Consider the following 11,642-nt stretch of genomic DNA (forward strand, 5'->3'; position numbering starts at 1 on the left):
AGAACATACACAGTTCTGAAAAAAATATACTCCACAAATACTGTCTGTGAATGAACTCATCTTTACAGGAACCCTAAATCCCTATTGGCTTAAAAGAAAACATGAGCTATTTGATCCCTATTGTACAGTGTACAGACATACTTGTAAATTCAGCTCAAACTAGTCATTTTTCAACTACCACTACAATACATTTAAGTTGCCAGAGTTCTAGTCAGAAGTGAGTGTTCCAGTTTGCAAACATTTTTGGGAAGCCAAATGTCCGATGCGGCTTTTGCAGTTTCTGATTGAACTGAGAACCAAGGTACGACTGTATATTACAGTTGATGACCATTTCATGCAGGGGTTGCCTCATTCTCCCCTGTTCCACCCTTTTAGTGATGTTTTAAGGTCACTTCCAGGTTTGGTGCACATGTGCAATTGTGCAAAATTCGGGTGTGTGTTAATCAGTCATTGTCTGTAATTCGTTTTCCAATAATACTGCCTGATCTGGGATTTGCTGTACTAACTCATGGAAGGGTCAAACACAAAGCTTAGACTAAGTGTTTGGAACATACAATAACAAAGTACTTTTTACTACCAGAATAAGTCTCAGCTTTTAAAATCCAGTCTTGTAAATTAAGTCCAGAAAAGTTAGCAGTCCTTTACGGAAGAAGGGGTTTTCCTTTCTCCATGACTAACATGTGTAGCAGGTAGAGGAAGAACAGATTCCTCTGTCTTTTTCTCTACCAATTCACTGCATTTCCATGCAAGATGTGATGCATGCCTTCCTTAACAGCCGCCACAGTATTCAGAAGGCTGGTGGAGACAACAGAGTGATCTGTCTCTCTACTATCAACCTGCTCATTCACCTACATGGAAATCCATGCATTTCCCTGCATGAAATTCCTTACTGTGTAAAAGCTACCAGGCAAAAGCCTATTTTAAATAACATGAAAGCAAAAGCTTTAATCGTGGTAACTCAATACACATAATTGCATTCATCTCTTTCAAATTACAAGCTGTTAACTACTGTTAGTCATTAAACTGACCACTGGTTTCACAATTGACAATAATACAGAGAGCAAGCAACTCAGTATTTTCCAGTTCCCAATGCTCACCTATATTCCATATGTTGATGAGAGTAAGTGTTAGGCCTTAACTCTTTAATTTTTCTACTGTGAGGATTAAAAGCAACTCGCATTTTACAAACATTTAAACTGTGTGCATTTAGCTTTGTGCTTAGCAAAAAAAATGAAATAAATAAAAAAGGAGGAGGGAAGGGGGCAAGCATCCAGGAAAAAAGACTTTGGCAATCCCACCCATCATCGAACCCAATACATTTTGACCATATGCAATTTTGGCTATCCCTGGAATGTAACCCCAGCGTAAGTTCAGAGTCACCTGTATTATATCTTCTGGAATAACTTTTTGCAGCACTGGTTCAGTATGAGAAATCATGACAAGAAAATGACTTGAAAAAGATGATTCATTGCAAGTACATATCTGCAGAAATGTAACTGCACTTCCCACTAATTACATTTTTGTTAAAAGAGATAACAGTCTGAAACGCACACAGCAGCACTCTTAGTACTCAAACACTTATCCTTTTTGTAGGTTTGGTGAGGCACTCTGAAAGTAACAGGCAAAGGCAGTCCCTTTCAAGAGTGACTCCAGGCTGAATCTTGATTTGCTGCCTTTCACCAGCTGAGTTGTAGGGAGCCTTATTCCACTGCCTGAACAGAAGGAAAAGAAACAAGCAATAGTCTGGTCTAATCCATTGTGGACCAGCTACCAAGAGATCCACTCCAAAGCAAAAAGTGAAGGCAAAGTTGGGAATGAGCTGAAGTCAGCAGCCACTGAATTCATTTAGAAAGCAGACAGGAACATAAAGGAGTACGAAGCAGGATACAGGAGCAGTATACTTCGATGTCAGCAGAGGGGACTGGATGCAAGTACAAAGTTCAGGAAGAAGGTGTTGCAGAATTTGACAGGCCACCAAAGTCACCTATTGCTGTTCTGGAAGTACTCAGCAGTAGTCAGCATCAATGTTCTACTGGCAAAGCAGCTGTAAAGGGATTGTGGAGCAGAGGTACCTGTATCTAGATCAGCAGCTGAATAATGGTTGATTGTTCTGGGGAAGGGCATCAAGTACCGTAATTTTCGCTCCAAAACACGCACTTTTTTGCTCCTAGAAAGTAAGGGAAAATGCCTGTGCGTGTTAAGGAGCGAATGCACTCGACTGGATCCATGGCTGCCGTCAGTCAAGCAAAGCAAGCTTTGCTTGCTTTACAGCCAGGAGGAGGGGGAGGAGCCGAGGAGGGAGGGAGGGAAGGAGAGCCATGGCAGCAAAGCGGGCAGCAGCCGCTTACACGCGAGGAGGAACAGACGGGAGCCATAGGGAGCCGGAAAAGCGCCGCGTAGCCAGCAACAGCTGCTGCAGCCTCAGCTAGCAACGCTCTCTAAACGGAGCAATGAGGCTGCAGAGGGACGGCAGGGCACAGGAGGGCTCTGAGCCACGAGCGCAGTGAAAACCAGTAAAAAAGTTTTTAAAAAGGCTGCTGGGGACAGGAGGGCACGGGATGAGGGAGAGAGGGAAATTACGATTCTCCCAGCGTCTCAGCTGATCCGCTGAGCAGGACTTGGGTTGCAGGGGATTCGCCATTAGCTGCGTAAAGCAGCAAAGAGGGAGAGAAGGAGCAAAGTGGGAGAGGAAAGGAGCTGCTTACACTGCTGTAAGTGGCTGCTGTCTGGTTGGCTCCTTTAAAGCAACAGTGCTCTTTCCCTCCCCCCTCCCCTCTCAGCTCGCCGAAAAGCTCCTTTTCCACACACCCCACTCGAGCTCCTTCTCCCCTTAAATCCCTCTCCTGCATCATTAGCCACATCCTTTTCCACACACCCCAAGCGTGTTCCTTCTCCCCTTAAATCCCTCTCCTGCATCATTAGCCACATCCTTCTCCACCCACCCCACGCGTGTTCCTTCTCCCCTTTAACCGCTCGCCTGCAGCATTAGCCACATCCTTCTCTACACACCCCATGCGTGTTCCTTCTCCCCTTAAATCCCTCTCCTGCATCATTAGCCACATCCTTCTCTACACACCCCACGCGTGTTCCTTCTCCCATTTAACCGCTTGCCTGCATCATTAGCCACATCCTTCTCTACACACCCCACGCATGCTCCTTGTCCCTTGAATGCTTTTCCTTCCCTCCCTACTTAAAACGTGGTTACAAAGCACGGATCCACATGGATCCTCAGGATTTTTGCACTGGGTCACCCCAGGTTCACCATCAGATCACATAAAATGTCCATGGCTACAGCCTGCACCAAAAAAATCACGCACCCACTGTTTCATGGGGCTGCAATGGCGCAAAAACGTGGTTACAAAGCATGGATCCACATGGATCCACAGGATTTTTGCATTGGGCTACCCCAAACTCACCGTCAGATCACGTTTGTGGCCACAGCATGAACCACAAAAATCATACATCCACTGTTTTGTTTAGAATATTTTTTTCTTGCTTTCCTCCTCTAAAAACTACGTGCGTGTTATGGTCAGGTGCGTGTTATAGAGCGAAAAATACGGTAAATGCTCAGGTTAACTGTTCTTTAGCATACCCATGTAACTGCCTTCAGTCTGGACAAGATGCTTCTGGGTGGGCATGCAAGCCTGTCCATCAAAGGCTGTCAGTGGTCCCAAGCATTGAATGCAGCAACATTGCTGAAACTGTGGATGTGGTCTCAATGAGTCCCTTTAATGGGAGACCACCAACAGCCCCATAGTAGAATGGGAAGTATATTAAATATTAAAACATGTTTAAAGTGATTTTTAACAGACATGAAAAACGTCCGTCATCTTGATGGTTAGGGGTGTTGAAGCTGTCTGAATGATGGATTGGCCGCAGTCTTATGGCAGTTTCTAGAACAACTGCCTAGCATTGGATGCTTGTCCTAGAATGAGAAGAAATGTTTCAATTTTATGCAGAATTATTGTCTAGAAATGTGGGTGTTGCTCATTCCTGAAGACACAAGAAAGCTGCACAATATTCTCCTGCCCCCCACTTTCCAGAGTACATGCACTGGACTCTTGTGTTGTATGCACCACTAAATGGGGTTTTTTTTTGGGGGGGGGATTTCAGAAACATTTTTTCCTATGAAATTATTAGCACTATTAGAGCTTTGAGTCCCAACTATTTTAAAAGGTCAAATTGATTGTGGAAGTCCACTGCTCTATGGGAGAGTATCTGCAAATTTGGGGGTGGTCCTTTCCTCATCAAAAACTTATTACCTGCTTGGGTCACAGCAATCAATCAATCAATAGCTAGCTAGCTAGCTGGAAAGATTTTTTTTTTAAAAAAAAATGAATGGGCAAGACCTCATAATCACATTCCATTTTAACTGATCTAGATATCACCTGCTTACATACCAAACTATCAAGATGGAGGGATCAAAGTCCTGGAAGGCATGCTTCTTAAAAATTCTTAGGTTTCTTCACTTTGATAAAATGTACTGGGCCTGTTTCATTTCCCCACCCATTTCTTTCAATTCCCCACAGAATTCTTCCAATACCGATTTCAGATTGTCAAAGAACATGTAGGTATTCCAGCTTTGAGGTCTTCCTCATGTTTGTACATGTTCTAATGCACAAATCCAGACTATTATAATTAGAATTACTTACTAATATAGCAGTTTATCATTTTTATTATTCACTGGAGCCAACCATATCCCGATGGTTTGAGTGAACATAGAAGTATCAGTTAAAATAGCCATATCTTTATTGATATTAAAATTCCACTATTGAAGGTTATGGAAATTTTTAATTGTCTATACACACCAACAGCTAATCAACTTTTGTGTTTAAGAGAGAAGATAGTAGCTTACAAAATGATTTATAAGTTTAAAATAACTTTTCAGTTTGTCTACCACATATTATGGGATAATGGATTAGTACAGTGGTACCTTGGTTTAAGAACAGCTTAGTTTATGAACAACTTGGATTAAGAACGCTGCAAACCCGGAAGTAGGTGTTTTGGTTTGTGAACTTTGCCTTGGAAGTGGAACATGTTCCGCTTCCTGTTGAGTGTGTTCCATTTGTAAATTGAGCCCACACTGCAATGGGAAAGCACACCTTAGTTTAAGAACGCTTTGGTTTAAGAACGGACTTCTGGAACGGATTAAGTTCGTAAACCACGGTACTACTGTATTCATATGTAATAAAGGAAATGCACAGAACTGAATCCACTATTCCTTATCCACCATGGGGTTCATTATTATTTGAAGTATTTAATCCCAAATGAAAGAAAACTGTCAAGGCTATTCACTATGAGTATCTCAAAGGATCTAACAATCTAGGTAAGAGCAAAAAGCACCTGTAGCAGCTGGAGCGCCCCTCCCAGGGAGCAAACACTACACTTTGGAAAACTGTGACTTGAATACTAAGTATCACAGTATTTACATTATTTGCTAACTTTTTTAGTCTGATGTATTGTACCAAACACCAGTGGTTGCAAAATTGATGGGGACAGGCTATTAATAACAACCTATTTTAAAGGTTCATCAGAAGCAGAATAAATTGTTTAAACTAAAACATATACATCAGCCCAGGTATCCTAAGCCATCCAATAAATACAAACAAAAATGATCCTACCATTTTGTACAAAAAAAAAAATTGCTTCAGTACCACAGAGCACAGTCCTAGCACCAGAGTTGGTTTAGAATAGGATTCTGTACTCAATTGTAATCAAAACGTTTACAGCTTCTGTTCATCACAGTATTGCAGGTGCTTTCAAACTCTGCTAGTGACTATGTATTCAAACTGTACTAGGAATAAAAGGGAGGGGGCAAAGACTGGAAGTTCAACATGTAGCATTCATTTCAGGTCTAAGCTAAACAAAAGGAAAAGGGGGGAGGAAGGGAAGCAGACTATAGGTCAAAGAGAGTATACATAGAAACAAGGATCTCATTAAAACAGGAACAAGTATTCCACTGATCCCTATAATCCAAGCACGGACGTTATTTACCCATACTCAATTACTTTCAGTTGAATACCCATTCTGTCCTAATATCCTTTTTACTTAAAACTGAATTGCTGTGGAAGTCTACCTTCAACTTCAGGAAGATAAAGAGTCACAAGATCTGTCCCTTTGACCAGCTTTTTTCACTTGAGGTTGCCAATGACTCGATATTAAGATGAAGTCAGTGCAATTTAATTACATTATCAATGGCTCAGAATCTTTATAAGAAGACGACTTATAAATCTTGCTAGAAAAACTACTTACTACAACTGCAACTTGCATACATTTATTGTTGGAAGCAAGGGCCACTGATTTTAAACGCAATTAATTGCAGATTCTGTAATTAATTAATTCTGTAAAATGCTGCACCAGTTTATTTCGTTTATGTCCACTCCTGTATGCGTACCCATGTACTCCAGAAAATTACAGAGCTGACCTACATGAAGCAGAAAACACCTCTTGACCCAGACCCAGGTCAGCCCAAAGTGATTAACCAAGATGTTTTCCACTTCAAATAGATCAATCCTGCAACTCGCCAGCAAAGTGATAGAGCTGACATGATGCACAAACTGATTGCACTAAACGTAAGGTTGTAACTAGGGTATTTTGCCAGAATCACATCAGCAATAGATACTGCACTTTTGCGTAATCCCATGGTATAACAGAGTAGTGCTCTGTCGATACATCACAATGACTGTTTCACACATTTATTTGATCAGAATAAAAAATATTAGAATCATGAAATAATATGGAGAATTTACAATTTAAACACCAAAATATCACCTAGTGGCTAGAATTAAATAAATTTTTATTTAATCCCTAAATTTAGTATCATCTAATTCTAGGACCTTAGACATTAATGATAATTCGTAAAGTTTAGTCATTTACTAAAGGTAGTTTGGAGGCTGTCCATTTTTGGCAAAAACAAACAAACTACAGGAGAAAAGTTTGGTGTATTTTTTTTCCTGTTTTTATGTTATTAGGCTCACTTTGGACAGGTACCAAATACAACTACAACATAGTAAGTTCGAAAACAGTACAGAATTTAAAAAAAACTGCACACAAAGTGACTTACAGAGATTCAAAAATGAGTTTAAGAAGGCTGTCCTAATCCCTGACATGCAACAGCATGGCTATGTGAAGTGGCACCAAAAACCCCTGCATCCACAGCCCTGTTGCTCACATTAACCAGGGTGGAAGGTGTGGGAAGGGGAAACTGCCCCTATGCTCTGCCATCTCCCAGACTGGCACAGCAAAGGAGTTGGATTGAGCAATTCCACTACTGGCATTTGATGCTAGCAGGGATAGGTCCTGTGCCAGTCCTGCCCCTGGCCCTTTCTGTCTCTGAAATGCCCAACTTCAGGTGTTTCCTCTGGCTACCGCTGGAAGGGGTATTATCAGTGGTTGCTTATACCCACCCTTTGGGAAATTTGGGCACTCCTTGCCAGTTGCCAGCAGGGCTGCCCTAGTGACAGAACAGGGAAGGGCTGGGCAGAGTGGCAACTTTGCTCCATCCAAACCCTCTCCAGCACAGAAGATTGGGGTTTTGGAATGCTCTGCCAATTAGGTTTTGCTACTTTCTTTTAAGTTTTATTTAACTAATACCTCAAGAAATGTTATCTACATAGCCAAATCACACAGTTCAAGACTCATCCAACTCAAGAAAAAGCTTCTTAAATTCACTAATATGCAATAAAGCATTTAAGAATGCATCCTAGACAGGTTTTTACTTTAAGCGTACAAAGAAATGCCTCCTACATTTCCAATGAATTGGCATGAAAAATAAATGCAAAATATAACTTCTGTTATGATACACCATGAACAAACATTTGTCCACAACAATGGTGAATATACTGTGTTACTATATTATTTAAATGACTAAGGTAAGCAAAGGAAAGGAGTCAATACTGAGACCTAAAAAAATGCAAACAATATAGTAGTAGTCTGCCAAATTTATGGCAAGCTACTTCAACGAAATACTTTTCCAATTCTCCACAGCTCAAAAGGGTGTATACTTGTAATAGGTTCTAATGAAAGATATCACTGTATCTGTTTTGCATCCCTTCAACACAGCTCTCACAAAGAGCAGATGGCCTGAAATCTATCTATCTTGGATTCATCATTTCAGTAGATGGAATTCATGTGATTGAATACTGCTCTATTCAATTGCCTAGGCATAGAAACTAGGAGGTCAGAGAGGATTCTAGCCTACCCTCTCCCTAGTATTCTAGTTTTCTGTGTGTAGGGAATAATTCTACCATGTTGGACCCACCTACAGCCTTTAATAGCTGTTTGTAAGAAATAGTTCTGAGAATATATATAGGAGCGGTTTTCAAACCTACAGGGGCACTTTCTGTATTGACATCAGCAAGAAATCCCTGTGCATTGAAAACATTCAGCCTAATGGACAACATCATTGCCTTGCATGAACTGATTGAAGAACACAGCCAGCAGTTCCATGCAGCTCTATACTGCAGGGCAACAGTGGTTGGGCAAGAGATTTATTAGGAAAGTCTGCTTGTGATCCCAATTAGCTTCTGAGAATGCTAAAATATCCATGAACAGAGTATAAAAATAATCAAACCACTCTACTCCCCATCACCTAGATCTCAGCATTTGCTTGTTCAAGCAAAAGGCAAGAACATAATTTCCCACCAATAACTCTATCAATTGCTTACCGATACTTCCTTCTGTTTCAAAACAACAATGTTCTATAAAACAAGCATTTTGGTGGAAAGAAAAAAGTGCTGTCTCAGGTGAGCAGGGCTGGGGAACCTGGGGCTCTGCAAATGTTCTTGGACTCCAATTCCTTAGCCTCAGCTAGCATGGTCAGTGGTTAAGGAAGATGATGGAAGTTGTAGTTCAGGAACATCTAGAGGGCTGCGTGTTCCATACTCTTGTAGGAGATTACTGATCATATTGTATTTAGAAGAAACTGGGTTCATTTTACATATGGGGAAAAAACTAATAAAACCATCAACAAAAAAATCGTGGAATTTCAGTCAATAATTCAGTCAATAATTAAAAGACACTCTTTTATATTCATTCTTCAGTGATCAGGTGTCTGTGGTGGAAAAGCCAAAACAAGTTTCCTAGTTTAGTAAGCATTTCTGCACACAGCTTTGTTCGAATCTCATGCAAAGCGAAACTAGCCGGCAAATCCTGACAGCTGACAGGATTAGAACAAACTTCTTTTGCAGCTCAGCTGGATCAGGGAGGTAAGTACATTCTACTTTCCAACCCTTAGCTGAAACTACGGTGCCCCCTAGAGGTCGCCTCTCGCCTTCTTCAAAGGCCGGGAGCAATGCTCCTCCACTCAAGGCAGCCCTGCCCGATCCAGTCACATCTGCTTTCCGTGTCGGGCACCGCTCCCCAAGCCCAGCCCAAACGCTGGGAAAACGAGACACCCAGGATCAAGCTGCCTTTTCGCCACCCATCACAGAAATCCCGTGCCAGCTCCACCTCTCCGAAGATCCGCATCCCCTTAAACGCCGAAGCAGCGCAGCAGCAGGAGGAGGGATGCCAGCTGTCACAGCCAACCGGGAGATGGGTGTGTTGCGGGTCTCACAGCCACTGGTGGCCCAGTGCCGCTTTCTGCGGGTGCTTCTAAAACCTAAATAGTCTAAGTGGCCTGTCCGATCTTCGGGGGTGGCTCCCCTTCCCCTTCCAGACCCATAAAAGCGGTCCGAAGGCGCCCCGTGCGCAATACCATCTCGGGAAGCCAAGCAGAGGCCTAGGCCTGGATGGGGGAGTCACTTAGGAACCTCCATGAATATGACACTCTAGAGTTCAATGGAAATGCGGACGAAGCGGGCAGGTGTGCGATGAGCAGCACCTGGTGCCAGATCCCCGCTAAGGGAGGGGGGATGCTCGGAGCACCTCGTCCTAGGCTGGACAGCTGCCCGACTGCTTCCCCAGGTGCGCTTGGTGGCCCTTCCCAAGTGCTGACACGACCCTCTCCGCCACCTCCAAGGAAAGGCTGCCTGGCTCTTCCTGCCGGCCCCGGCCATCCCCATCGCCTCCTTCGCCGCCCGCCCTCCCAGCCCCACCGTATTGTCCTCATCTATGGGCGCCGGAGGGGGAGCGAAGCGCACGATGCCATCTCTTTATTTGATGCCCTTTAGAGAAACGAAGCCCCTCCCCACATTTCTGCCCCCGAAGACCCTCGTCTCCTCCGTCACGAGAAGCAGGTCCCCCCCCCCCCCACTTCGCCAACGGGTCGTCGCCCCACCTCGGGCCCTGCCCAGCCTGAGGGGGCCTCGCTTCCATCCCGCCCCCTCCCCGGAAGGAGTGGGGCCCTCGCCGCCGCCGTGCCAGTTCCAGGACACCCCCCCCCCAACACACAAACACACACACACACCTCCGTCCCCTCCCCTCGTTCCGCCTCCGCCAAGTACTCACCTCCTAGCTGCCCCTGGGCACTGCAGTCCTCTTCGCCAGCCGCTGCCCCGCAGGTCCACAAAGCCTCCGCCGCCGCCGTCCAGAATCTCGGCCAGAGGCGAAAAAAAATAATCATCTATATATATAAAAATAATAATTCCAAGGGGAAAAATGGCGGATTAAAATCCAAGATGGCGGCGGCGAGGGCGAACGATATCTGGGAAAGCTACCTAGAGATCCATCCGCCAGGCCCCGAGAGAAAAAGTCCTCGAGTCCCCTCACGACGACCCTGCGGCGCAGTAACAACAAACCCAGGCACGGTCCTTTCTTCCGCGAGGAACACCGGGCGCCCCGAGCCAGACCCACTGAGGCAAATCCTCGCTGCGCGCTGAAGTCTTTTGTCTTCCTTCCAGACCCCCTGTTTTCCTCGCACAGCCAGAAGAAGCGCCTCCTGCTTGTGTGCTCCAAAAGCGGCGGAGGGACACGGCAGGCTGGGCGAAGACCTCCTTGCGAGGGAGCGGAGGAATACGCCGCCAAAGAGATTCTTACCTTAGCGTTTTAACTCCACAGGCCGGAGCGAGGTACAGCAACCCATCCCCGTTCGCCTCTGCAGTTTCTACACCTCTCCCCGCCGCGGAAGGACACCATGAAGGCCGTTTGCACGCTTACTCGCAAGATTCGGTGCGGAGGGATACACATATAAACAAGGCCTGCTCAGTATAGTTTGAGAACCCGAAAGAAACCATTTTTTAAAAAAATCAATCCGCCCCTTTCCCCGCAGCCCTTTAAATAAGCCGGAGCCTCAAGCGAAGACTGTCAGGGCAGTTTGATGTTGAGTGTAGATTTGGTGGGTCGTTATACGGCAGGCTACCTAATAATCCTTGCGCGTTGTAACTAGCCAAGCCGAACGTGGCTCACCGGTCATGTTATGGCCCACCAGAAACTCGACATGCCTTTGATTGCCAGAAATGGGGTTGTCAAGTCCCTAGATAAGCTGAAGATACGACGTGGTTGATGGGCTGCGTTTGATTTGGGGGCAAGGTGTCCCGCGTTGTGTAGACCTGCGTTACTGTGTCCTGATCCAGACCCGCTCCCCCTCCTGACTTCCATCACCAGCTTGGGTAGGGTTTAAAAATATCCATGACTGCCCCCCCCAGCTCATCGGGGGCTTATCTGCCTCATAGGGTCCCCCCTTCTTTTCCTTGTCCTCTCAAGTTCATCGAGCAAAAGGGAAGGTGACAGGCATTAGGGTGCTTGTCACCTGGGGAGTCGGG

At 44.7% G+C, this 11,642-nt stretch overlaps 1 protein-coding gene across 4 annotated transcripts in view; it reads right to left on the reverse strand.

Moving 5' to 3' along the window:
• The window catches only part of KMT5B (lysine methyltransferase 5B), a 34,079-nt gene extending 22,809 nt beyond the window's left edge, over window positions 1–11,270 (reverse strand). Inside the window, exon 1 of one of the 4 annotated variants that reach the window (XM_028735755.2) lies at window positions 10,918–11,270. The gene's annotated coding sequence lies outside the window, so the exon portion shown is untranslated. The other 3 variants (XM_028735745.2, XM_028735771.2, XM_028735763.2) reach the window with 3 other exon arrangements.
• Between the last annotated feature and the right edge of the window lie 372 nt (window positions 11,271–11,642).

The sequence above is a fragment of the Podarcis muralis genome, chromosome 1, assembly GCF_964188315.1.
Source record: "Podarcis muralis chromosome 1, rPodMur119.hap1.1, whole genome shotgun sequence".
Classification (NCBI taxonomy): Eukaryota; Metazoa; Chordata; class Lepidosauria; order Squamata; family Lacertidae; genus Podarcis; species Podarcis muralis.